This window comes from Ovis aries, chromosome 15, assembly GCF_016772045.2.
Source record: "Ovis aries strain OAR_USU_Benz2616 breed Rambouillet chromosome 15, ARS-UI_Ramb_v3.0, whole genome shotgun sequence".
Taxonomy (NCBI): domain Eukaryota; kingdom Metazoa; phylum Chordata; class Mammalia; order Artiodactyla; family Bovidae; genus Ovis; species Ovis aries.
The window spans coordinates 79,901,949-79,928,074 of NC_056068.1; the positions used below are offsets into that span (position 1 = coordinate 79,901,949).

The following is a 26,126-nucleotide window of genomic DNA, read 5'->3' on the forward strand; positions in this document are numbered from 1 at the left end:
AATTCCTGGGTCAGGAAGATCCCCTGGAGAAGGAATAGGGTACTCACTCTAGAATCCTTGGGCTTCCCTGGTGGCTCAGAGGTAACGAATCCTCCTGCAATGTGGGAAACCTGGGCGCAATCCCTGGGTTGGGAAGGTCCCCCTGGAGGAGGGCATGGCAACCCACTCCAGTATTCTTCCCTGGAGAATCTCCATGGACAGAGGGGCCTGGTGGGCGACAGTCCATGGGGTCACAGAGAGCTGGACACGACTGAGCAACTAAGCACACACCCTAAGTCCACCTCAATTATGTAGAAGAAAGAGTTAGCCGGCAGTTTATTTCAGATATAATCTGGTGATGTTTTAGAACTCCGTATGGATGATGGTGTAATCAGCTGCATAACTGGCCAGTGAGAGGCGAAGCTAGGTGTTCGTAAGATCTCATTTAGTTTTCCTATGTCTGAACTAAGAAGGTTGTATTTCCCAGTCTCTTTGCGGTTATCTTAAAGCCATAAGTGGTTGAATTGATGTGAGCCAACCTCAGGCCAGGTTATTGAAAGCACTCTTCATGGCCTTCTTGATTGCTTCCCTCAGTATTAAAATCTTGGCAGGCACTTTGAGATTGAGATGATGGCACTGTCGAATGAAGAGGCTTGAGGACTGATGGGTGGATAAAGGTTGCCCTGGAGAGTCCGTGATCTCTCTCCAGTTCAGTGCAGGAAAAAGCCTTTGTGGTGCTGAGTTACCTTGTGGGGTTTATTTGTTACTGTGGCATAAACTATCTGGCTAATACATGTTCTGACTGTTAATCTAGGTAGGGCCTACCACACTGTGTCGTACCTAACTGCTTCCTGTATATTTTTACAGCTGAGGGAATTATATGAATTTTTAACAAGTCTTTTCACCCTAATGTTCTAGTCCTGACCTTAGTTGCTGACCTGTACTAAAAACGTGGTTTATTATTTAAAGGAATGTAGAACATAGGAGGAATTTAGTAAATATTTATTTTCTGGAGGGAGACAAAAGTAAGAAATCGTCATACTTAGCTTGCCTGAAAGGAATTTTTAATGAGTCATTTTTAGAATAAAATGTCAAAATTGAATATGTTCATTAAGTAAGTTTTGTAAAGTTTTTGAGAAAGACAGAAAAAGACTTTCCCATTGTGCTGCCACTCTAGAACAATCCTCATTTACGCTTTTGTGTGCTCCTGCCAGGTTTTTTCTACTTGTTTTTATCTCATAGTTACCATTACACAGTAGATGTTCTGACCTGCTGTTTTCCATGTATTATGTCATCTTCACAAGTATAACATTTACTTGTTACATCGTAATCCATTGGGGGTGGGGGAAATCTCTTAACTGGTTTCCTCCTTTGAACATTTGTTGTTGTTGTTGCTTAACAAGTCCGACTCTTTGTGTTTGTGACCCTGTGGACTGCAGCATGCCAGGCTTCCCTGTCCTTCACTATTTCCTGGAGCTTGCTCAAACCCATGTCCATTGAGATGGTGATGCCATCCACCCATCTCATCCTCTGTCGTCCCCTTCTCCTCCTGCCCTCAATCTTTCCCAGCATCAGGGTCTTTTCCAATGAATCGGCTGTTTGCATCAGGTGGCCAAAGGACTGAAGTATTTGAACATGTAGGTTTCTTCTAGTTTCTTGCTTTGAAAAGTGATGCTGTGATAAAGCTACCTGTATAGTAAGATTTGCACTTCCCAGGTGGCACTAGGGGTAAAGAACCCCTTGCCAAGGCAGAGTCTTAAGAGACACTGCTTCAACCCCTGGGTCAGGAAGCTCCCCTGGGGGAGGGCATGGCGACCCACTCCAGCATTATTGCCTGGAGAATGCCATGGACAGAGGGGCCTGGTGGGCTGTGGGCCATAGGGTTGCAAAGAATCCAACACAACTGAAGCATCTTAGCACGCACGCAGAGTAAGATTTTTATATTTAGAATAACGTCCTTAAGAGAGACCTGAAAAACGCTCACTGATGATCCCCACATCTAGAGTGAGGCTCACGCAGGCCAGGTGAAGTCTTTGCCTTAGTTTAAGAGCTTATCTTTCAGTCAGCTGTTCAGCCTTGAATTGAGTCAGGTCTGGCTTCTTCATTTGTGTGTTCTCTGGAACACATGCACCACCATATTACAGGTACACTTAAAGACGTTTAGGTCAAATATATATATACCCTCTCCCAAAGTGCAGCGTCTTATAGAATACTATAATTGCATTGATCTCCCTCTCTCTCTCTCACTCACACATGCAGACCCCTGAGAATTCTGAGACACATACAGACTTCCAGCTAGAAAACAGATGTATGAGGAAACTGAGGAGAGTTCTCTCTTGATCCTGAGGTTTTATTTAAGGGGACAGCTTATCACATGCAGCAGCGGTAAGATGTAAAGGACACTTCTGACCTGTCCTCTTTCCTTTAGGACCAGCAGGAAAGCATGAGTCACTGGAGCCAACCCACGTCTCTAAACCTGGGGAAAACCAGAAGATCGTGCTGCCCCTGGTCTGAGGTCTCCTGGGAGTCATGATGAGCCGCCAATAAGAGACCTGACTTGTGATCGTGGTGTAATTGAAATATCTGGTTTTGATGCAAACTTCCTGATGCTGAATTCTCACTCTCTCACCAGCTGCGTGGCTTCAGGAAGTTAATTCACTTTTACTGAGTCACATACCCTTCATTTGTAAAATGAGGTCATCTCCACATGGCTCCCTCACAGATGATGGCAGAGATTCAATATGTGAATGGATACTGAGCTACTTTACAGCTGTGGTGCTCTGCACCAAGGATGGTATTTGTGTTTCTCTCTTACTTCTACCACCTCCTCCAAACCAGGCTGCTCTTGGTTAGATCAATTCTTTATGTGATTTGGAAGATGCTGTGCCTTCCTCTTGCCAACCAACAACCTCGCAGGGTTTAGCAGGAGCTTCCTCTGCAGGGCCTCCTTCACCTCCTTGTTGTGGAGGCTCTAGATGACGGGGCTGAGCGTGGGGGTTATGATGGTGCAGCAGACAGACACCACCTGGCCACTGGTGTCGTCGGTGGATCCACGAGGCTGGACGTAGGTGAAATCACAGTGCTGTAGGAGATGGCAAAGGCCAGGAAGGGGGAGGCACACGTGGAGAGGGGCTTCTCCTTCCCAGCTGCCTAGCACATCCTCCCAGGGGGCACCAAGACCAGAACGTGGGAGGTGAGGATGAGGGCAGCAAGTAGATAGGTAGCCAGGGCAGAGAAGGTATAGAGGGTCATACCTGCCGTGGCTGTGTTGGCACAGGCCCGACGGAGAAGGGGTTGGATGTCACAGAAGTAGTGCAGTACCTGGTTGGGCCCACAGAAAGGCAGGGCAAAGACATTCCCAGTCTCAATAGCAGAATTAGCACCACCGAAAGCGAGGAAGCAGCCACCAGCTGGAGACAGGGGCCCTGGTCATGACGGAGCCCAGTGGAGAGGTCGGCAGATGGCCGTGCAGTGGTCGCAGGCCACGGAAGCCAGCAGGAAGCTCTCAGCCGCGGCGGGCATCACAGAGAAGGCCGTCTGGACCACGCAGCCCTTGAAGGAGACGGACCTGCCTGAGGCCAGAAAGTTGCCCAGCAGCCGGGGTGTGACCACAGAGGAGTAGCAGGTATCAAGGAAAGGAAGGACGCTGAGAAAGAGGTACATGGGCCGGTGGAGGCGGGAGTCCGTGAGGATGAGGGCCATCATCCCCAGGTTTCCCACCACGGTCATGACATAGATGAGCAGGAAGCCTCCAAGGAGAAGCTTCTGGAGGTCTGGAGCATTGGAGAATCCCAGCAGGATGAACTGGGTGACGGGGGTGTAGTTTCCAGTGGCAAGGGCTAGTTCTCGAGGCGTCCTCTGCAGAGGTGGCAACCGACCATCACTCAGACAGGGTTACTGAGCGTGCCTGCCCGTGCAAGGCACAATGAGGAAGAATACCAAGTGCCGGGAGCCAGTGTGAGGAACTCCGCCCGTGGTAAACGTCATGAGGAAGGAGGCTCAGCTTACGCAAAGGCGGGATCGAGCCTCAGGAGACCCCCTGTTCCCAAGCATCTACCCCCCTAAACCAGAGTCTGTCTGCTTTACTGTGTTATGCTTTCCACCTACTCTTCTGACATTAACAGGGGGCTGTCCCCCCACCACCTTTTTCTGGAAAAAGTTAATTTAGAGCCTTTAGATAATGTCTCCTGGGCATAATAAGAGTGTTTCAATCCCAAAACCCCTCTGATGGCTTTCTAGCCTGCCTGCCAGACTCTTACAGCTGCGCATGTGATTGTTTGCAGCCTCCCAACCACGAGAGGCACAGGAAGCTTAAAACATCCTAGGAATGTAGGGGCCTCCGAGGAGTCAAAATCATTAGAATAGGACTGATTAAGGGTTTCATTTGTTGAGCCAATACTTGCTGCCAAGTTTTCATATCTTGTATTTGTTGATATAGTTGGTATGTAGAAAAAACAGGTGGTAGCCCTGGTATTAGCAACATTAGAGCTTTGAGTTAAGTACTTTCTTTGTTATAACCCACTGCACCTTTGTTCTACAGGAATGTAACTTTATTTAGTATTTTGAGGGTGATGCAGATTAAAGAAAAAACACTTCAAGGGAAAAAGAGTTTTCTGATTGATAGACATTTATCTAGGAAAAGAGCCATAAAAATGTTAACAGGCCCCCTGGCCAGAAAATGACGTAAAACCACCTGGGACCTTTTGTATACAGGGAGGTATGCAAGAGGAAAGCCTGGTCTCTATAACGGTCAGGACTGCTGCCCCTGCATAACTCTGCATATTCCACTATTTTTTTATGTACAACTTGGGGTATATAAGCTACTTTTGAAAATAAAGTTGTAGGTCTGGCACCGATGCTTGGTTTCCCCATGTTGTTCTTTTCTCCCTTTTCTGGCTGAATTCCCATCTGGATCATGGAGGCTCACTGTGTCTACTTATTTGCCCTGGCTTTTAAGACCCGCGCGAGAGGGAGCCCAAGGCGGGGCACCCTCTGCTATTCAAGTGGGCGCCGGTGGCCTACGTAGATGGTGCAAGTTCCTTGTCTTGGAACTTTATTGGTTTTCCACGTAAACCAAGTTATTCAGCCTCTTTTCTCCACTAATTTTCCTACTACACTACTCTTTCCTAATCACTCTTTATATTTCTAAATAAATAAGTTTTTCCTCGCTGACTCCGTCCCCGCTTCAAATTACCCTGGATCTGCCGGGGCTGGATCCCGGCAACCAAGTGGGTATAATCTGCTTCAGGAAGAAATGGGGGGACTTACCTGGTGGTCCAGTGGCTAAGACTTCTCGTTTCCAAGGCAGGGGGTCTGGTTTCGGATCCTGGTCAGGGAACTAGATCTCACAGGCTGCAATGCAGGCAGAGCACAGTCAGACAAGCAAATAAACGCCATGAAAGGGGAGAGCAGGATGTGCCATGCCACAGTGGGCAGGAGCTGCGCTGTGAAGCCAGACAGACCGAGTCTTGATTCTGACAGTGGCGCTGACCGGCTGTGTCTGCTTGGACAAGCTTCATCCACGAGCCTGATTTTTCTCCCCTGTGAAATAGAGAAGGTACATCTAGTCAGGATTTCTCTGCGGCCTTGATGAAAAAAAATGGAGAGTGAAGTCCTCTGAATATTTGGAACGAAGTAGAGGATAAATGTGAGGTCACCTCCCGATTCTCCTGTGCTGTGTCTGCACAGACAGGTCGCAATGTGCAGCGCTGAGAGCCAGGGTCCTGGGGGCAGAATCCTGTCCCGGGGATCAACCTTGACGCTTCCTTCCCTCTATGCCAGTTGAAAAATACCAGGTATTCTTCATATTCTCTTTCCCTTTTCCAACTATTTTGCCAAATGAAAATGTCCGTGAGTGTCTGGCCCACAGTGAATACTAATGGTTTTCCTTTTCTCTCCTGGGATGACAGCTGGACTCCCTGGGCCTCACAGACAGGCACACGGTCACATCCAGTATTAGGTTTTGGCTGAGTTCCTTGATCCTGCGCTTCAATAAATGAAACTTCTTGGTCCTCCTGCCCAGCTCCTCACCTCTTATCATCATCCCCCAGCCCAGACAGGCTAGGTTCCCTCCTAACTTACTACGCCCATCCCAGCTCTGAGATGAGCACTTGATTCTTGCAGAGGCTCCTCAGTCATGATGACCTTGACTAACAGCCTTGCAGACGCACTCTGAGGCTCTCCGGATTTCCTCCGTGAGCCTGAGGCGTCGGCTCTCAGCCCTGTGAGCTAGCCTCCCCTTGCCCTGATCATTCCCTCTGTCTGCTGTTGTAAGCTGGAGGTTGGATTTGACTCATATGCATGCACTTAGACTATTAACAGGGCTTGGTCAACGTTTCCAAGTCTTCCTCCTGCCCCTCACTGTTTTTTTTTTTTTTTCCCCTCTTTCATTGCAACTTCTGAGAGCAGATGCTGCTCTAAGTTTTGTGTTTATCAAGTAAATAGCAAATTGAACAATTACCGTTACCCAAAAGTATTTAAACAATTGGTGTTGTTCAATAGTATTCAAGCAACTACTGTTCGAAAGAGCATCAAACGTGGCTTGGGTCATTTAGGATCTTGAAATACTGTTGAGAGACAAACTGACCCTCATGAGACAGAAGTGAGGTTGCCTGGTGACCACTCTGCAGTAGGAATCCTTGTAAGTGACCCGCAAGGTATTCAGAAAGGGGAGGGACAGGGCTGGACATTCAAAACTGCTGAACCTGGGGTTGATGGAGGAGATGAGGGTGTGTGCCAGCCTGGAAGTGGGAATTACCCTCCTCGGTAAACATTTACTGGGCAAAGTGCATTGCCAAGAGTGACTCTGAGCTGCAGTTTTCTCAGTATCTATTTGGATGGGAAGATAATATGTGTCAGCATATTTAGCACACTTCCAGAAACAGGGTAGACACATTAACTTTCATCCCACCCTATTAGATTATGAACATGTAGTGAGTCGGGGGCTGGAAGGGATAGTCCCAGACCCCTGAATGCAGTGGGGTCTCAGGAAATGCCTACAGGCTGGCACAGTAGGGGGTGGGGTGCATCCTGATTTGGGGAAGAGAAGGAGGAGAGAGGAGGGGACCTCAGCTCTCTGAACCAGCTCTGGTGGGGGACTCAGTAGGACTTTGACGGACAATCATCCACCTCAGTGGGTGGTGCTCCCACCTGGCATATCTCCAGTGGGAACTCAGGATCCTCCCCACCAGGCACGCGGGGCATTCCAAGACTCACTTCACTCCAGCCCATGTCTTCGGGGTTCTCTCTAGAGCTGTTTCTGGACTCAGAGCTGATGGCAGGGCTCCCGGCTCAGGGGAACAGAGAGTGGCCCTCAGGACTGAAGCTGAGGCCGCCTCTGGTCCTGCCAGTTTATCAGGCTGGCTCTGCCCTCTCATGACCCCAGGTGCAGTGGAGGCTCAGAGCTCTGGGAGGCCCTGACACATACCGGGACCAGCTCGTCTCCTGGGATCCTGGGAGGGTCAGTCTCAGGGCAGCAGGGATGATCCCCTGCAGAGTCTGGTCACGTGCTTTGGTCCTGAGGCTGAGGAAGTTGGGGTCTCCTTGAGGAGCTGGCGCTTGTGGTTCCACATTGGCCGCAGGGAGACTCAGAAGGAGAGGAGGGAGCAGTCCCGCGTCCTCCCTCGACTCTGAATTGTGAATGAAGGGACGTTGTCTTCCCCCGTGGGGGCTTGCTGGAATCTGGAGGCCAGTTTTCCCAGCTATTCTACTAAAGGGCCCAGGGGACCTTGGCTGGACACGGAGGACCTGCCCTGGGCTCCAACCCTGGGGGACGAGTCGGTGACGCTGAGCTCCACGAGAGTGAGTCTAGGGTGGGTCAGGCCGGGCTGAGCCCCTTTCCTTCCTGTTCCTGTGTCCCAGCGGCGCTGGAGCCCTGAAGGGGTGGGCGCCCTGGGGCAGGCATCCTGGGGCCTGACCCTCTCTGGGAAGCTCTCCTGGCATCAGCCACCAGGGACTCATCCAAGGAGGCACTGGGAGCCTTGTTAACAGAATGGGTGGTTTATCTATATTAGCAATTGAGAAACTGTAGTTTCAGAAGTGAAGCTAGTGTTTAAACACAGGAAATGCCAATGGGCGTAAGGAGGAACCAAGGGAATGGTTAGCCAGGAGGAAAAATGCACTCAGATCATCTCCCAGGTGAGGCTTCCCCCTCTTTTCCTCTCTCTGACTCTGCTTGTGGTGGGACCAGGTGAGGCTTCCCCCTCTTTCCCTCTCTCTGGCTCTGCTTGTGGGGGTGGGGGAGGGCCTCCTCTCTATTTGTTGGCTGACACTGCTCCCCTGAGCCTGTCCCTTGATGGCTCAGCTGAGGCTCCTGGAGTGGGGGTGGTGGAGGTTCTGGAATCCTGAGTGTCTGAGCTGAAGAGAAGTACTGGGCATCTGTCCATGTGTACTCCTGACTGAGATGCGGTGGTGCAGCAGAGCTCTGAGTCAGGCCTGGGTTTCCCAGTGGAAAGACCGGGAGCAAAGTCTAGGCATCAGCGTGAAAAAGAGGACACATGCATTCATAAGATGAAGTAGCAGGAAATGATAAAACATAGGGATTTTGTTTAAAATTATCTGAGTGTATGCACAGGGAAAAATATAAAAGACATTTTGGACAGAATCGACAAATCAAAATATGAACTGTGGATTAGATAACAGTGCTATATCACTGCAAAATATCCCAGTTTTGATAACTGTATGGGCTATTCCTAGGAACTTCTCACTGAAGAATTTAGTGATAAAGGTTTGGAATGAATTATATAATTAATATTTAATGTGGAGTAGGAAATGGCAACCGACTCCAATATTCTTGCATGGAAAATTCCATGGACAGTGGAGCCTGGCCGGCTACAGTCCGTGGGGTTGCAGAGTCTGACATGACTGAGCACAGACAGGCACACATTAATATTTTATGTATGTATTATGTACATGTATGTACATATGTACAAGTATGTATATGTAATGGGGCAAAATATAAACAGTTGGTGAGTCTAAAGGGTACATAGATGTCCTGTATGATTCTTTCACATTTTAACTTTTAATGTAATCTATGTTATAATGTATTTTAACATAATTTTTTAAGTTGCATCAGAGGAGTGCTGATGGTAGAGATGCTATAAATTGCTAATTGTTGAAGCTGGATGAGAGGTAAATCTCAATTAATTTATCATACTGTCTGATTTGTACATGTTTGAACCTTTGAATCCTAATTTTGTTTTCCAAATTGAAATCTATTTGACATATCGCATTGAGTCAATTTAAGGTGTTGTTACTGTTGAGTCTCTAGGTTGGGTCTGACTGCTTGTGACCCCATGGACTGCCCCACACTAGGCTTCTCTGTCCTTCATTATCTCCCAAATTTTCTCAAACTCATGACCATTGATTTAGTGATGCCATCCAACCATGTCATCCCCTTTGGCCCTCTTCTCCTCCTGCCCTCAATCTTTCCCAGCATCAGGGTCTTTTCCAATGAATTGGCTCTTCGCATCAGGGGGCCAAAGTATTGGAACATTTGAACATTTAGATTTCTTCTAACTTTTTGTTTTCAAAGATGATGCTGTGATAAGCCTATTTATATAGTAAGATTTTCTAAATTTAGAGTAACATCCTTAAGATAGATGTGAAAAAATCCTTTGCATGATCCAAACATCTCAGAATGAAGCCAACTCTCTCCAGGTTAAGAATTTTCATTAGTTTAAGAGCTTGCCATCCAGTCCAGCATTCAACCTTAAATTACGTCAGGTTCAGCGTCTTCATTTCTGTGATTCCCTAAAACACCTATACTCACCATATTACACGCACATTTAAAGATGCTTAGGCCAAATATAACTTTTTTGAGTCAGTATCCTGAAGCACAGTATCTTATATAATGCTGTAACTGCTTAGATCTCCTCTCTCACATTCACACATGTACATACTTCTGGCTAGGAAGCAGGGGTGTGAGGAGAGTTCTCTCTTGATCCTGAGGTTTTATTTAAGGGGACAGCTTATCACATGCAGCAGCGGTAAGATGTAAAGGACACTTCTGACCTGTCCTCTTTCCTTTAGGACCAGCAGGAAAGCATGAGTCACTGGAGCCAACCCACGTCTCTAAACCTGGGGAAAACCAGAAGATTGTGCTGCTCCTGGTCTGAGGTCCCCGGGGAGACATGATGAGCCGCCAATAAGAGACCTGACTTGTGATCATGGTGTAATTGAAATATCTGGTTTTGATGCAAACTTCCTGATGCTGAATTCTCACTCTCTCATCAGCTGCGTGGCTTCAGGAAGTTAATTCACTTTTACTGAGTCACATACCCTTCATTTGTAAAATGAGGTCATCTCCACATGGCTCCCTCACAGATGATGGCAGAGATTCAATATGTGAATGGATACTGAGCTACTTTACAGCTGCGGTGCTCTGCACCAAGTATGGTATTTGTGTTTCTCTCTTACTTCTACCACCTCCTCCAAAACCAGGCTGCTCTTGGTCGGATCAATTCTTTGTATGATTTGCCTCCCCGGTCCCATCACTTCATGGCAAATAGATGGGGAAACAGTGGAAACAGAGAGAGACTTAATTTGTGGGAGCTCCAAAATCACTGCAGATGGTGACTGCAGCCATGAAATTAAAAGACGCTTGCTCCTTAGAAGAAAAGCTATGACCAACCTAGACAGCATATTAAAAAGCAGAGACATTACTTTGCCAACAAAGGTCCATGTAGTCAAAGCTATGGTTTTTCCAGTAGTCACGTATGGATGTGAGAGTTGGACTATAAAGAAAGCTGAGCACCGAAGAATTGATGCTTTTGAACTGTGGTGTTGGGGAAGACTCATGAGAGTCGCTTGGACTGCAAGGACATCCAGCCAGTCCATCCTAAAGGAAATCAGTCCTGAATATTCATTGGAAGGACTGATGCTGGAGCTGAAACTCCAATACTTTGGCCAAAGTTCAGTTCAGTTCAGTTCAGTTCAGTTGAGTTGCACAGTCGTGTCTGACTCTTTGTGACCCCATGAATCGCAGCACGCCAGACCTCCCTGTCCATCACCAACTCCCGGAGTTCACTCAGATGCACGTCCATCAAGTCTGTGATGCCACCCAGCCATCTCATCCTCGGTCGTCCCCTTCTCCTCCTGCCCCCAATCCCTCCCAGCATCAGAGTCTTTTCCAATGAGTCAACTCTTCGCATGAGGTGGCCAAAGTACTGGAGTTTCAGCTTCAGCATCATTCCTTCCAAAGAAATCCCAGCGCTGATCTCCTTTGGAATGGACTGGTTGGATCTCCTTGCAGTCCAAGGGGCTCTCAAGAGTCTTCTCCAACACCACAGTTCAAAAGCATCAATTCTTCAGTGCTCAGCCTTCTTCACAGTCCAACTCTCACATCCATACATGACTACTGGAAAAACCATAGCCTTGATTAGATGGACCTTAGTCGGCAAAGTAATGTCTCTGCTTTTGAATATGCTATCTAGGTTGGTCATAACTTTTCTTCCAAGGAGTAAGCGTCTTTTAATTTCATGGCTGCAGTCACCATCTGCAGTGATTTTGGAGCCTCAAAAATAAAGTCTGACACTGTTTCCACTGTTTCTCCATCTATTTCCCATGAAGTGATGGGACTGGATGCCATGATCTTCGTTTTCTGAATGTTGAGCTTTAAGCCAACATTTTTGCTCTCCTCTTTCACTTTCATCAAGAGGCTTTTTAGCTCCTCTTCACTTTCTGCCATAAGGGTGGTGTCATCTGCATATCTGAAGTTATTGATATTTCTCCCGGCAATCTTGATTCCAGCTTGTGCTTCTTACAGTCCAGTGTTTCTCATGATGTACTCTGCATATAAGTTAAATAAGCAGGGTGACAATAGACAGCCTTGACGTGCTCCTTTTCCTATTTGGAACCAGTCTGTTGTTCCATGTCCAGTTCTAACTGTTGCTTCCTGACCTGCATACAGATCTCTCAAGAGGCAGGTTAGGTGGTCTGGAATTCCCATTTTTTTCCAGAATTTTCCACAGTTTATTGTGATCCACACAGTCAAAGGCTTTGGCATCGTCAATAAAGCAGAAATAGATGTTTTTCTGGAACTCTCTTGCTTTTTCCATGATCCAGCGGATGTTGGCAATTTGATCTCTGGTTCCTCTGCCTTTTCTAAAACCAGCTTGAACATTAGGGAGTTCATAGTTCACGTATTGCTGAAGCCTGGCTTAGAGGATTTTGAGCATTACTTTACTAGCATGTGAGATGAGTGCAATTGTGCGGTAGTTTGAGCATTCTTTGGCATTGCCTTTCCTAGGGATTGGAATGAAAACTGACCTTCTCCAGTCCTGTGGCCACTGCTGAGTTTTCCAAATTTGCTGCCATATTGAGTGCAGCACTTTCACAGCATCATCTTTCAGGATTTGAAACAGCTCAATTGGAATTCCATCACCTCCACTAGCTTTGTTTGTAGTGATGCTTTCTAAGGCCCACTTGACTTCACATTCCAAGATGTCTGGCTCTAGATTAGTGATCACATCATCATGATTATCTGGGTCCTGAAGATCTTTTTTGTACAGTTCTTCCATGTATTCTTGCCACCTCTTCTTAATATCTTCTGCTTCTGTTAGGTCCATACCATTTCTGTCCTTTATCGAGCCCATCTTTGCATGAAATGTTCCCTTGGTATCTCTAGTTTTCTTGAAGAGATCTCTAGTCTTTCCCATTCTGTTGTTTTCCTCTATTTCTTTGCATTGATCGCTGAAGAAGGCTTTCTTATCTCTTCTTGCTATTCTTTGGAACTCTGCATTTAGATGCTTATATCTTTCCTTTTCTCCTTTGCTTTTCGCCTCTCTTCTTTTCACAGCTATTTGTAAGGCTTCCCCAGACAGCCATTTTGCTTTTTTGCATGTCTTTTCCATGGGGATGGTCTTGATCCCTGTCTCCTGTACAACGTCACGAACCTCATTCCATAGTTCATCAGGCACTCTATCTATGAGATCTAGGCCCTTAAATCTATTTCTCACTTCCACTGTATAATCAGAAGGGATTTGATTTAGGTCATACCTAAATGGTCTAGCAGTTTCCCTGTTTTCTTCAATTTAAGTCTGAATTTGGTAATAAGGAGTTCATGATCTGAGCCACGTTCAGCTCCTGGTCTCGTTTTTGTTGACTGTATAGAGCTTTTCCATATTTGGCTGCAAAGAATATAATCAATCTGATTTTGGTGTTGACCATCTGGTGATGTCTATGTGTAGAGTCTTCTCGTGTGTTGTTGGAAGAGGGTGTTTGCTATGACCAGTGCATTTTCTTGGCAAAACTCTATTAGTCTTTGCCCTGCTTCATTCCGCATTCCCAGGCCAAATTTTTCTGTTACTCCAGGTGTTTCTTGACTTCCTACTTTTGCATTCCAGTCCCCTATAATGAAAAGGACATCTTTTTTGGGTGTTAGTTCTAAAAGGTCTTGTAGGTCTTCATAAAACCGTTCAACTTCAGCTTCTTCAGTGTTACTGGTTGGGGCATAGACTTGGATAACTGTGATATTGAATGGTTTGCCTTGGAGACGAACAGAGATCATTCTGTCGTTTTGAGACTGCATCCAAGTACTGCATTTCGGACTCTTTTGTTGACCATGATGGCTACTCCATTTCTTCTGAGGGATTCCTGCCCACAGTAGTAGATATAACGGTCATCTGAGTTAAATTCACCCATTCCAGTTCATTTTAGTTCGCTGATTCCTAGAATGTCGACGTTCACCCTTGCCATCTCCTGTTTGTCCACTCCCAATTTGCCTTGATTCATGGACCTGACATTCCAGGTTCCTATGCAATATTGCTCTTCACAGCATCAGACCTTGCTTCTATCACCAGTCACACCCACAGCTGGGTATTGTTTTTGCTTTGGCTCCATCCCTTCATTGTTTCTGGAGTCATTTCTCCACTGATCTCCAGTAGCATATTGGGCACCTACTGACCTGGGGAGTTCCTCTTTCGGTATCCTATCCTTTTGGCTTTTCATACTGTTCATGGGGTTCTCAAGGCAAGAATACTGAAGTGGCTTGCCATTTCCTTCTCCAGTGGACCACATTCTGTCAGACCTCTCCACCATGATCCGCCCATCTTGGATTGCCCCGCAGGCATGGCTTGGTTTCAGTGAGTTAGACAAGGCTGTGGTCCTAGTGTGATTAGATGGACTAGTTTTCTGTGAGTATGGTTTCAGTGTGTCTGCCCTCTGATGCCCTCTTGTAGCACCTATCATCTTACTTGGGTTTCTCTTACCTTGAGCGTGGGGTATCTCTTCACGGCTGCTCCAGCAAAGCACAGCCGCTGCTCCTTACCTTGGATAAGGGGTATCTCCTTACCGCTGCTGTTCCTGACCTTTCATGTGGGATAGCTCCTCTAGGCCCTCCTGTGCCTGCTCAGCCACCGCTCCTCGGGTTGCTCCTCCTGGCCGCCGACCTTAGCCTCAGGCGTGGGTGGCTCCTCCCAGCTGCCGAGCTCCTTGGGCTCGGGGTGGCTCCTCAGGGTCACTGCCCCTGGCCTCGGGTGCGAGGTGGCTTCTCCTGGCCGCCACTGACTTCAGATGCGGGGTGGCTCCTCCCAGCCATTCCTGCGCCGTCACAGCCTGGCACTCTGGGCCGCTGTCCCTGACTTCGGATGTGGGGTAGCTCTCGGCAAGAACTGACTCATTAGAAAAGACCCTGATGCTGGGAAAGATTGAAGGGGGGAGGAGAAGGGGACGACAGGATGGAATGGTTGGATGGCATCACCGACTCAATGGGCATGAGCTTGAGCAAGCTCCGGGAGTTGGTGATGGACAGGGAAGCCTGGCATGCTGCAGTCCATGAGGTTGCAAATAGTCGAACAGGACCGAGTGACTGAACTGACTGATGCCTTCCTCATTCCAACAGCCTTGCAGGGCTCAGCAGAGAAAGCTATTGACCTGGAGCTTCCTCTGCAGGGCCTCCTTCACCTCCTTGTTGCGGAGGCTCTAGATGACGGGGCTGAGCATGGGGGTTATGATGGTGCAGCAGACAGACACCACCTGGCCACTGGTGTCGTCGGTGGATCCACGAGGCTGGACGTAGGTGAAATCACAGTGCTGTAGGAGATGGCAAAGGCCAGGAAGGGGGAGGCACACGTGGAGAGGGGCTTCTCCTTCCCAGCTGCCAAGCGCATCCTCCCAGGGGCCACCAAGCCCAGGCCGTGGGAGGTGAGGATGAGGGCAGCAGGTAGATAGGTAGCCAGGGCAGAGAAGGTATAGAGGGTCATACCTGCCGTGGCTGCGTTGGCACAGGCCTGACGGAGAAGGGGTTGGATGTCATAGAAGTAGTGCGGTACCTGGTTGGGCCCACAGAAAGGCAGGGCAAAGACATTCCCAGTCTCAATAGCAGAATTAGCGCCACCGAAAGTGAGGAAGCAGCCACCAGCTGGAGACAGGGGCCCTGGTCATGACGGAGCCCAGTGGAGAGGTCGGCAGATGGCCGTGCAGCGGTCGCAGGCCATGGAAGCCAGCAGGAAGCTCTCAGCCGCGGCGGGCATCACAGAGGAGGTCGTCTGGACCACGCAGCCCTTGAAGGAGACGGACCTGCCTGAGGCCAGAAAGTCGCCTGGCAGCCAGGGTGTGACCACAGAGGAGTAGCAGGCATCAAGGAAAGGGAGGACGCTGAGAAAGAGGTACATGGGCCGGTGGAGGCGGGAGTCCGTGAGGATGAGCGCCATCATCCCCAGGTTGCCCACCACGGTCACGACATAGATGAGCAGGAAGCCTCCAAGGAGAAGCTTCTGGAGGTCTGGATCATTGGAGAATCCCAGCAGGATGAACTGGGTGACGGGGGTGTAGTTTCCAGCGGCAAGGGCTAGTTCTCCAGGCGTCCTCTGCAGAGGTGGCAACCGACCATCACTCAGACAGTGTTACTGAGCGTGCCCGCCCGTGCATGTGCATGGTGCTTTGAGGAAGAACGTCAAGTGAGTGTCTTCATTTAGAAGAAGAAACGGCGGGGGGAGGGGGGGGGGTCCCTGGCCCCCTGGTGGTCCAGGCTAAGGCTTCACATTTCCAAGACAGGGCTTCCGGTTTCGGATCCTGGTCTGGGAACTAGATCCCACAGGCTGCCCCTAAGTGTTTGCATGCTGCAAGTAAAGATCAGATCCTCCTCACCGAAGACCTGGGACAGCCAACCAAATAAACAAATATTAGGAAAAAGAAATAATGGCAAGTGTCACGCCACAGTGGATAGGACATGGGCGCTGAGGCCAGACAGACCTGTCTTAGTTCTGACTGTGCCGCTAACTGCCCCTGTCTCTTTGCATAAGCTGTATTCATAAGGCTTATTTTTCTCATCTTTAAAGTAGGGAAAGGAAGTCTACTTCTCAGGAGGCTCTTTGGTGGAAATGAAAATAGAAATCTAAAACCTTCGAATGTGTGGGACACTGCAGGTTATCAATAAACATGAGGTCACTCCCCCCTCGATTGTGCGTATATCCATAAATAATGCTCACGACTCTGTTCGACAATGACTGCATTCTATGCTTTTTAAAGAGTTACTGGTGTTTATTTTGGCTGCGTCCTCGTTGTGGTGCTCGGGCTCTGTCTGGTTGTGGCGAGTCGGGGCTCCTCTCTCCTTGCGGCATGTGGGCTACTTAGGGCACTGGTTTTGCTTCTTGCAGAGCTGGGCTCCAGGCACTGGGCTTCAGTGGTTGCGGTGCACGGGCTTAGGTGCCCTGTGGCACATGGACTCTTCCTGAACCGGGGATTGAACCTGTGTCCCCAGCATTGGCAGGCAGATTCTTAACCTCTGGAGCCCCAGGGATGTCCTCATTCTGACCTTTTTAAATCGCGATGTAATTCACATATCATAAAGTTCACTATTTAATGGTGTACAAACCAGTGGCTGTTTGTCTATTCTTAACATTTCATACCCATTGCAGAGCACTTTCATCACCAAAGAAAGAAAACTCTGTTAACCATTACCAGTCACCTCTTGTTTCCCTCTTCCTCCAGCCCTTGGCAACGATTAATCCACTTTCTGGCTCTGTGAATTTGCCTGCTCTAGAGGTTTCATGTCCTAGGATTCACACAATCTATGGTCTTTGGGCCCTGACTGCTTTCACTTCGTCTTTGCAGGGCTCACCCATGTTACGGCACGTATGACTATTCATCCTATCTGGTTCTTAAACATCCTCCGGGCGCCCCCTTGTCTATACCATAACCGTTTTGTCCTCCGAGAATCTACTGAGTTAAATGTCACCCCAGAGACCAGTCAGACTGTACATGGTGTGTTGGGGCTTCCTGGACAGTCCTTCAGGACATTTCTCCCTAGGAGGACTGGATAGGCCCGGGGTCCTCTCTTTCTTCCCCACACTTTCCTCTCTATTCTGTTCCTCAAATCCTTCTTCGTTGAGAGTTTGGGCTAAGGTTCTGCAAACCAAGCCCAGGGACACCTCACCAGCCTCTTCATCCAAGCCTAGCAGCCTGCATAGAGGACACGGAGGGAAGAGCGTCGAACTTGACCGAAGAATGTCAGCCTCATCTTTGTCCCGCCCGCTGTGATGGGACAGGGGAGGAAGGGAGAGCCGTGGACGGGACGGACGGAGACCTGCCTCCTGGGTCTGGCTCTGCGGCCTGCTGGTTCTCTTAGCTTGGGCGATTCTCCGCCCTCTAGACCTCTGATCCCTCGATAGCAAAATCAAGGTTGTGCATGAAAGACACCTGGAGTCAGGCCTGGTGCTGACAACCTGACTCCGACTCTGGGCTTCTTCCCGGAACTTCTTGCCTGGGTACAGATCTTGGTGCCAGTGTAACCCCACACAGCACACAGAGAACCCCCCAGACGTGTCCAGGGAAAGGATTCTCCACGGCTGATTGGAGGAGACAACTTTAGGAGAGTCTGACCAGCTCACAGGGGTCTATTTAAGTACCTTGTTCACTCATGGCAGTAATCCCTGGCAGACATGTTATGCAGGAAGTGGCAGTTTCTGTGACACCTCGTTAACATAAATGAGTCAGTGGGACGTAAGGAGTCTTGTTATGGTGATGTCATTTAACCCACTGAGCTCCTTCTCAGTGCCGGGCGTCACAGAGTGATGTGTCACCAAACATTATTCTTAATTTTGTTTTTTATTTTTAAAAATGTATTTTTAGCTGGAGGATACTTGCTCCACCATGCTGCATTATTTCTGCCATACAGCATGAGACTGGCACAGGCACACACACGCGGCCTCCGTCCTGAACCTCCCTCTCACCCCCGCCCCATCCAAGCTTCCAGGGGCTCACAGGGCAGCAGTCAGCTGTTACTCTTGAAAGACCCTCTCTCCATTCTGCGGAAAGCTTCCCACCTGAGTTAAGTATTTTTCTAGGCTTCATTCATTCATTAGCACATAGTCATTCATTTTGTAAAATCAGTTTGTTTAAATAGAGTCATGAAACTCATTTGCTTTTTCAGCAGCTGTTTGTGGAATTACTTTCCTGCCTGCGATAACCTGGCTGTTCTGTGCGCTGGTGAAATGCCTTCTACTGGCAGGCGGGATATTTCCTCTTGAAAGTGGGAGAAGGGCAACTGCGGAAAGGAAGACGAGGAAGCAGCGCGGCACTTGACTACAGATGTGTGTTCAGGGACGCTGTTTTCATAAAAGCGTGAACTGCGGCTCTGGAAATTGGTTCCTTTTGGCCCATGAGCTCTTTGGAAAGTCTTCCCTTATCCCCAAAGGGACACCACCCCGGTCTGAAGACGGGAAGGGCTGTCAGTTTCAGGAATCTTGACTCTTGCCCTGAGGCCTCTGTTTCCTCCCCCAGCTTATCTCCTGATTCTGGGACGTGAGGAATTCACTGGAACACTCTGTGCCCTTCACAGAGCAACCTTCTGTTTATTGCAAAGGTCACAGTATGCATCGCTGGAAGTCAGGGTCCTGGCGGTGTGGCGGAATCCTATCGCATGATTCAGCCTTAAAGTTTAACCTGCGAAGTCTGCTTCCTGCCTGGGACTCCTGTTTCTCCACCTGATGTCCCACGTATTTTTCATATGCACACCTCCCTTTCTAACTTTCTTACTTTGGGGGTTTACTTTTGTCCAGATCCAAATGTCCAAGAGCCTCTGATCCGCAAAGAAAAGTAGCATTTTCCTCTTTCTCTCCTAGGAGGACAGCCTGATTCCCACCCCACCCCACCCGCCACAAAGCATCACATCCAGCCCTGTGCCTGGGCTGAACTTCATCCTGCTTCCCAGTAAAGGAGGTTTCTGGTCCTCCTCCCCAGCTCCCCACGTCTTACCATCTTCCCCGGTCCAGACTATGCTCCCTACGAATCGGCTACTCCCGTCCCAAGTCCCACATGAATGCTTGATTCCTTCCGAGGCACCTCTATCAATAATTCTCAAGGACGATGACCTTGACTGCCAGCCTCAGAGTTGCACCTCGAGACTCTCAGCTAGTGAAGAGCCTCCAGATGTCTCCATGAAGCCTGCAAAGTCTGCCTGCAGCCCTGCTAGCCACCCGCCCCTCACCCAGCTGAACTCCCTTCCTGGGCGCTGCTGTAATCTGGCAGGTGATCTGACTCGCACAGATGCATCAAGTATTGCTTAACAGGGCTTTGTCAATGTTTCCATGTTTTTCTACCCCCCGACACTGTAACTTCTGAAAGCAGAGGCTGTTCTGAGTTTTGTATCAGGTGAATAGCAAATATTTGAACAATGACTGATACCAAAAGCTATTTGAACCATTCCCTTTGTTTAAAAGTATTTAAACAACTGTTCAAAATAGTATAAAGCCAGGCCTTGGTCATTTAGGAACTTGAAATATTGCTGAGAGAGAAACTGACCCCGTGACCCTGGAGTGAAGTTGGGGGGGTGCCCACTCGGCAGGAGGAAGCATTGGAGAGGCCGTGAGGGCTTCGGAAAGCGGGGGACGGGGCTTGACTCTGAAAACTGAGGGAGGTGGAGCTCGATGGAGGAGGTGGGAACAGGTGACAGCTTGGGGAGGGAGCTCACCGCCTCGGCAAGCGTTAACCGGGCAACAAGCGCGCGAGGAGGGTCGGGGGACCTGGCGTTTGAGAGCCACTCAACCCTGTGGAGCCTCGGTCTCCTCCATTTCTGCGAGGGCGGGGACAGCGAGTGTCAGTGACTCAGCACATGTCTGGAGGCAGGGCACACACTCGATGCACGTTACCTTTCACCCCGCCCCAAGTTACATTCTGAACATGGGGAGCTGGACAAGCTTTCTGGGGACCCCTGAATGCAGTGGGGTCTCAGGAAATGCCTACAGGCTGGCAGAGTAGGGGGTGGGGTGCGTCCAGATTTGGGGGAGAGAAAGGAGGAGAGACCAGGCGACCTCAGCTCTCTGAACCAGCTCTGGTGGGGGACTCAGTAGGACTTCCGACGGACAATCACCCACCTCAGCGGGTGGTGCTCCCACCTGGCACACTGCCAGTGGGAACTCAGGATCCTCCCCACCAGGCACGCGGGGCATTCCAAGACTCACTTCACTCCAGCCCGTCTTTGGGGTTCTCTCTAGAGCTGTTTCTGGACTCAGAGCTGATGGCAGGGCTCCCGGCTCAGGGGAACAGAGAGCGGCCCTTAGGACTGAAGCTGAGGCCGCCTCTGGTCCTGCCAGTCTATCAGGCTGGCTCTGCCCTCCCATGACCCCAGGTGCAGTGGAGGCTCAGAGCTCCGGGAGGCCCTGACATACACCGGGTCCAGCTCGTCTCCTGGGATCCTGGGAGGGTCAGTCTCAGGGCAGAAGGGATGATCCCCTGCAGAGTCTGGTCACGTGCTTTGGTCCTGAGGCAGAGGAAGTTGGGGTCTCCTTGAGGAGCTGGTGCTTGTGGTTCCACCTTGGCTGCAGGGAGACTCAGAAGGAGAGGAGGGAGCCGACCCGCGTCCTCCCTCGACTCTGAATTGTGAATGAAGGGACGTTGTCTTCCCCCGTGGGGGCTTGCTGGAATCGAGGCCAGTTTTCCCAGCTATTCTACTAAAGGGCCCAGGGGACCTTGGCTGGACACGGAGGACCTGTCCTGGGCTCCAGCCCTGGAGGACGAGTCGGTGACGCTGAGCTCCACGAGAGTGAGTCTGGGGCGGGTCAGGCTGGGCTGAGCCCCTTTCCTAGATGGACCTTTGTTGGCAAAGTAATGTCTCTGCTTTTTAATATGCTGTCTAGGTTGGTCATAACTTTTCTTCCAAGGAGCAAGTATCTTTTAATTTCATGGCTGCAGTCACCAACTGCAGTGATTTTGGAGCCCCCAAAATGAAATCTGTCACTGTTTCCACTCTTTCCCCATCTACTTGCCCTGAAGTGATGCGGCCAGATGTCATGATCTTAGTTTCCTGAATGTTGAGTTTCTTTTTTTTTTTGAATGTTGAATTTCAAACCAACTTTTTCACTCTCCTCTTTCACTCACTGTTATGTGTAATTTACTATAATAACTGAAAAAAAAGAAATGGAGGGGTAATGGAATCTGACTTCCATGCTTGTCCTGAAGATTAAACAGCATTACTTATGAAAGCCCCGCCTCGGGCACAGCAGACACTCAGTGAAGTACAGCTGCTACCTGTTTCTTCCTCTGCTTCACCCTCACTTCCTCCTTTACCTTCTTCACCTTCTGTTGACTTGTGTTAATTTCCAAGTCCAGGGTCCCTGTTGTGCGCCTCCCACCCAAATCATATACTGAAGCCTTCATCTTCTATGAGGAGATAGTGTCATTAGGGAGATAGTCAAGGATTCAGGTGAAAAGAATTCATAAGGGTAGCTCCCTAGTCCGATTGGAATGATGTTTCTTATTTATTTGTATTTTTTGGCCACTCTGTGCAACCTGCTGGATCTTAGTTCCCTGGCCAGAGATCGAGCCTGTTCCCCGCCTGCAGTGGAAGTGCAGAGAGCTAAGCACGGGATCCCCACGGAATTCCCAGGAACACTGTCTTTGCAGGAAGAGGAAGAGGCAGCACGTCTCTGTCCTGCTCTCCCTGTGTGTCTGCAGACACAGCAGAGGCCGTGTGCGGACGTGGCAGGAAGGCGACTGTCTACAAGCCAGGAAGAGAGAGGCTTCCCCAGAAACCGACGGATGGCACCTGGGTTTCAGACATCCAGCCTCCAAAACCGTGAGGACGTACACTTCTGTTGTTTCAGTGACTGAATCTGTGGTGTTTTCCATGGCAGCCCTGGTAGGCTGACACTCTGCCTGCGGGCACGGTCATGTGGACAGCTCTCCCCACGGCACTGCTTCTCAAGCCCCACTGGGGGTTTGCCTTCCTCAGCTCGGCCGCTTTTATCCTGCCATTGCTGGGCACTTAGAAAGTTCAAATTTATCTTAGTGTTAGCTTGAGGAAAACGTGATTAGGGGGAAAATCTGCTACAAAAACAAATTACCCTGTGGGTTCCTGAGACAAACATGAGTTATGTTTGGAAAGTCAGTATAATTGCTCTCTCCCCGCAGAGGCTGATAACCAAGTGTTGACTGTAAATTATACAAGTACATGCAGAGAAGTGGAGGTGTGCGTGTGGGTTGTGTGGGTTTTCCAGCCTGTCTGAGCCCAAAGGAACCAATTTACATGCAAGTGAGGGTAGGTAGGAGAGAATGAGATAGAAAGAGCATGACTTTTGCAATTATTAAATAGGTTAAGACAACCTCGATCCATCACTTTTACAAACTGTATAACCTTGAGTCAGTTACCTTTGCAAAACAGGGATGAAGTACTTACCGCAGAGGGTGATGGTGAAGATTCACATGAGACAGTGTTTGCCAAATGTGGATTAACTCTAAGTGTCTTCCTCCTCTGTTTTGAAATAGAATCAGTCAAGCAGATGTTTTCTTACAGACCTTGTGCTCAGAGGCATGGGCTGCAGCCCACCAGCCTCCTCTGTCGGTAGAATCCTCTCACCAAGACTGCCGGAGTGGGTTGCCGTGTCCTCCTCCCGGGGATTAAACCTACGTCTCGTATGTCTCCTGAACTGGCAGGCGTGGTCTTTACCACTAGCGCCGCCTGGGAAGCCCTTTTATAGATTTACAGAACGTAAAGCAGAGGAGAGGGCTGACCAACTATCTCCCAGGAAGTAAATAGACAAAGAAGAGTAAGCTCACGCCAGAGGATGGCAAATTTAGAGGAGGAGATTGAAGGGAAGAGGGCTTAGTTCTCAGGAGGGGCTGAAAACACAATCTACTGAATTAAATGGAATTATTAAATGAGTGAACCGTTTATTTTTTGACAAGACAGGGGTTTGGGGTGCCTGCTGTCTGCACAAGTGAAAATTCGAGTGTAACTTTACAGTCAGCTTTCTGTATCTGCGGTTCTGCATCCGTGGATTCATCCGTGACCTGGATGGATTTTTGTGTCTGTATTTGAACTGTTTTCCCTATGAAGGAAAAATGAAAGCTTTCTCTTATCCCACTTTGAGTATTTTCTCTCTTTCCATATTCAAATCCATTTTTATAAGTCTGGATTTATCCAGTTTTACAGATTCCTTCATGTGTGTAGGAATGTATTTTTTGATTCATTTGATATCTATCAGGTAAATATCTACCATTTACAAAAAGCTGCTTGTGGTTTCTTTGTCTTAGATAAGTCCTCGTTGATATCTGAAGGAAGCAGGAATGGGGACCTGTTAGGAACTGCACAAAGGACTCTAGGAACTCATCAAATTAACATAGGCAAAATTTTTTTTTTTTATTGGCTATGCCATGCAGCTTGTGGATCTTAGTTCCGAGACCAGGGGATCCATGGCTTCCTCAGCGTAGGCACAGAGTCTTAACCACTGGACCACCACACTGCACTCCTAATGTGCAAATTAAAAGTATAACTATTAAGATAAATCTGTTACCTTTGTTTCACCTAAAATTCTGTGGTCCACACTAATGTGGCCTTGGAAATAACTTAAACCAGGCTTAAATCCTGGCTCTGATATGTATTAATTGTGTATCCTTGGAAAAACTGCCCTGTGTCTTTGACTTCCAGGTTCCTCATTTGTAAAGTAGGGTTGAAGATTCTTGCTTGCAAGAAATGTCAGAGAACCAAATGAAATACAGCTCATAAAGTGTGTAGACTGGTTTGGTGCCTGGCACAAAGTATGCCTCTGGTTAGCGAGAGCTTAATTGATTAGAGATGGCAATTTAGACTCACTAATTTCCAAATATAGTTTGTTTTGAATGGAAACAAAGACAAAAAGGGTAACCCATCTGATTCCATCGTAGTGGACTAGATTTTCCTTGGGATAGTAAGAGCTGTTACCTCCAAGGAGGTGTCAGAAATCATGAGAGTAGCCGGCCGAAGATTGGTGCAGGGCTGTGACTGGTACGTTATGACTGGAGCCAGGTACTGCATCCAGCTTCTGAGTGGCCTGGAGGGAGCGCTGTCCACTCACCAGGGTGCTGAAATGACCCCGAGCGGCACACAGCACGTGGCGAGGGGTTTTGTCTGAACCTATCTCTGCTCCCCAAAGATCACCTCTCAGGCACCCCTCCTCCCCTCCCCCTTTCTCACAGTCTGTCACCCCAGCCTCCTACCTCCAGCTCCCTTTCTCACACCACCCCTCACCCCTCACCGCTTCTCTTCTAGCCAGCGGATCGCCAACCTTCCTGCAAATAAAGCTCACTGGTGCTAATATGCTTCATTCCGGGATGGTGCTGCATGTGGGAAGTGGATGGAGTGAGCCTTTGAGAATTTCTCCCCCAGTCACTAATAGCCGTGGTGTTAATGTGGCTTGATTACAGCCTCAAGGACTGAAGACGCTGAGGATGACGCTTTTCCGAAACATGGTTGTAGCTGCCTGTTCTGACTGACCCTTTCCGCTCCGTCTCCCGTGGTTCTCAGCGTGGATGCTCGGGTCTCCATCCGTTCAGCTGTTGCGTGTGATATTCTGCTCTGCTTCCTGTCTTCTTCTCGTTCCTTAAGCTTAGGATAGCCTTCTTTCTTCTCCGATTAAGATGTATCTTTCCTGTATTTAAGTGTCCAATTTAAGATTCTCCCCCTCCATGGGGAATATAGCCAATATTTTATAATACCTACAAATGGAAAGTAGGTATGGAAATGGAAAATTGAAGGGCAGGGATCAAGCTGTGTTCTGTGTTTTATATATTTCGTTCCAAACACTGACGCAGGATATGCTGTACAAGTGAAGTTGCTCAGTCGTGTCCGACTCTTGTGACCTCATGGACTGCAGCCCGACAGGCTCCTCTGTCCATGGGATTCACCGGGCAAGAATACTGGAGTGGGCTGCCATCCTCTTCTCCAGGGGACCTTCCCGACCCAGGGATGGAACCCGTGTCTCCCGCATCTCCTCCATTGGTAGTAAACCACCTGGGAAGCCCAGTGTGTACCTGGCATCATGACCGACGCTCCTGCTGGGGGGGAACAGATGGCCCGTGGCTCTGCATTTCTGTGGATCCTAGGGAGCTGCGGGGAAATTTTCTACAACCTTTTCATCAGGGCCATCTCTATGCTTGTACTCTCTCTTATGCTTCCTTCTGTGGTTGGTTCTGCCCACGGCTCTCTTCCTATCCTCTCTTTATCCTTCTGCTTATTCACTATGATGTAACCTTTCAAGAAATGTTAAGACCCTGGGGTAGTTTCTTTGGAAATACTGAGGGCAAAGAAAATGATGACTCTCTGTTTGGAGACCATACATAAACACAGAAGAAACCTCGAAGATTACACATCTAACTCGGTTGTGCAAAAAGAGATGCTAAGAGCCAGATGGGGAAGAAGTGTTTCAACTCAATCACCCGATTAAAGAGCTACTGAGGGTGTGGTTAACAGTCAATAATTTTGCACCATAAGTCCCAGGAGAACATTTCCAGGGACAAACACTCAACTATGCAAACTAAAAGGACTGTAACAATTTGAGCTGGCTGGATGTCATATTTACATATCATTTGCATACACCTACATCAACCCCACCCTGCAATGTCTCCTTGGTTATTTCTGAAGTGAGAATGTATCATTGCTTCCCCTGGTTGGCATTTTTAGTCTTTCATTTCTCTGTTCCTTTTCACCCACTCACAGTCTTTGGCCCAGATCCCCTGCAGCGTTCAAGGGGAAAAAGTATTCACAGAACATTAAAATTAAACTTCAGACAAGTATGTTTCTCTGACCATCTGGCCCCCTCCAGAACAGCCACTTCTCGAAGACAGGGGCTCTGGGCCTCAATATTCCCTCCAGAACTCAGCAAACGGGGATGCTCAGTGAGCCCCAAGCTGAAGAGGTGGATGGTTGCAGGCGGAACCAGTCGGGGTGGTTGGGA

The 26,126-nt window shown here is 48.7% G+C and overlaps 2 pseudogenes; both read right to left on the reverse strand.

Moving 5' to 3' along the window:
• Positions 1 to 1,026: 1,026 nt before the first annotated feature.
• Positions 1,027 to 22,827, reverse strand: LOC101101919 (olfactory receptor 5AP2-like; annotated as a pseudogene).
• LOC101102176 (olfactory receptor 5AP2-like) lies at positions 13,513 to 15,818 on the reverse strand (annotated as a pseudogene).
• Positions 22,828 to 26,126: the final 3,299 nt, after the last annotated feature.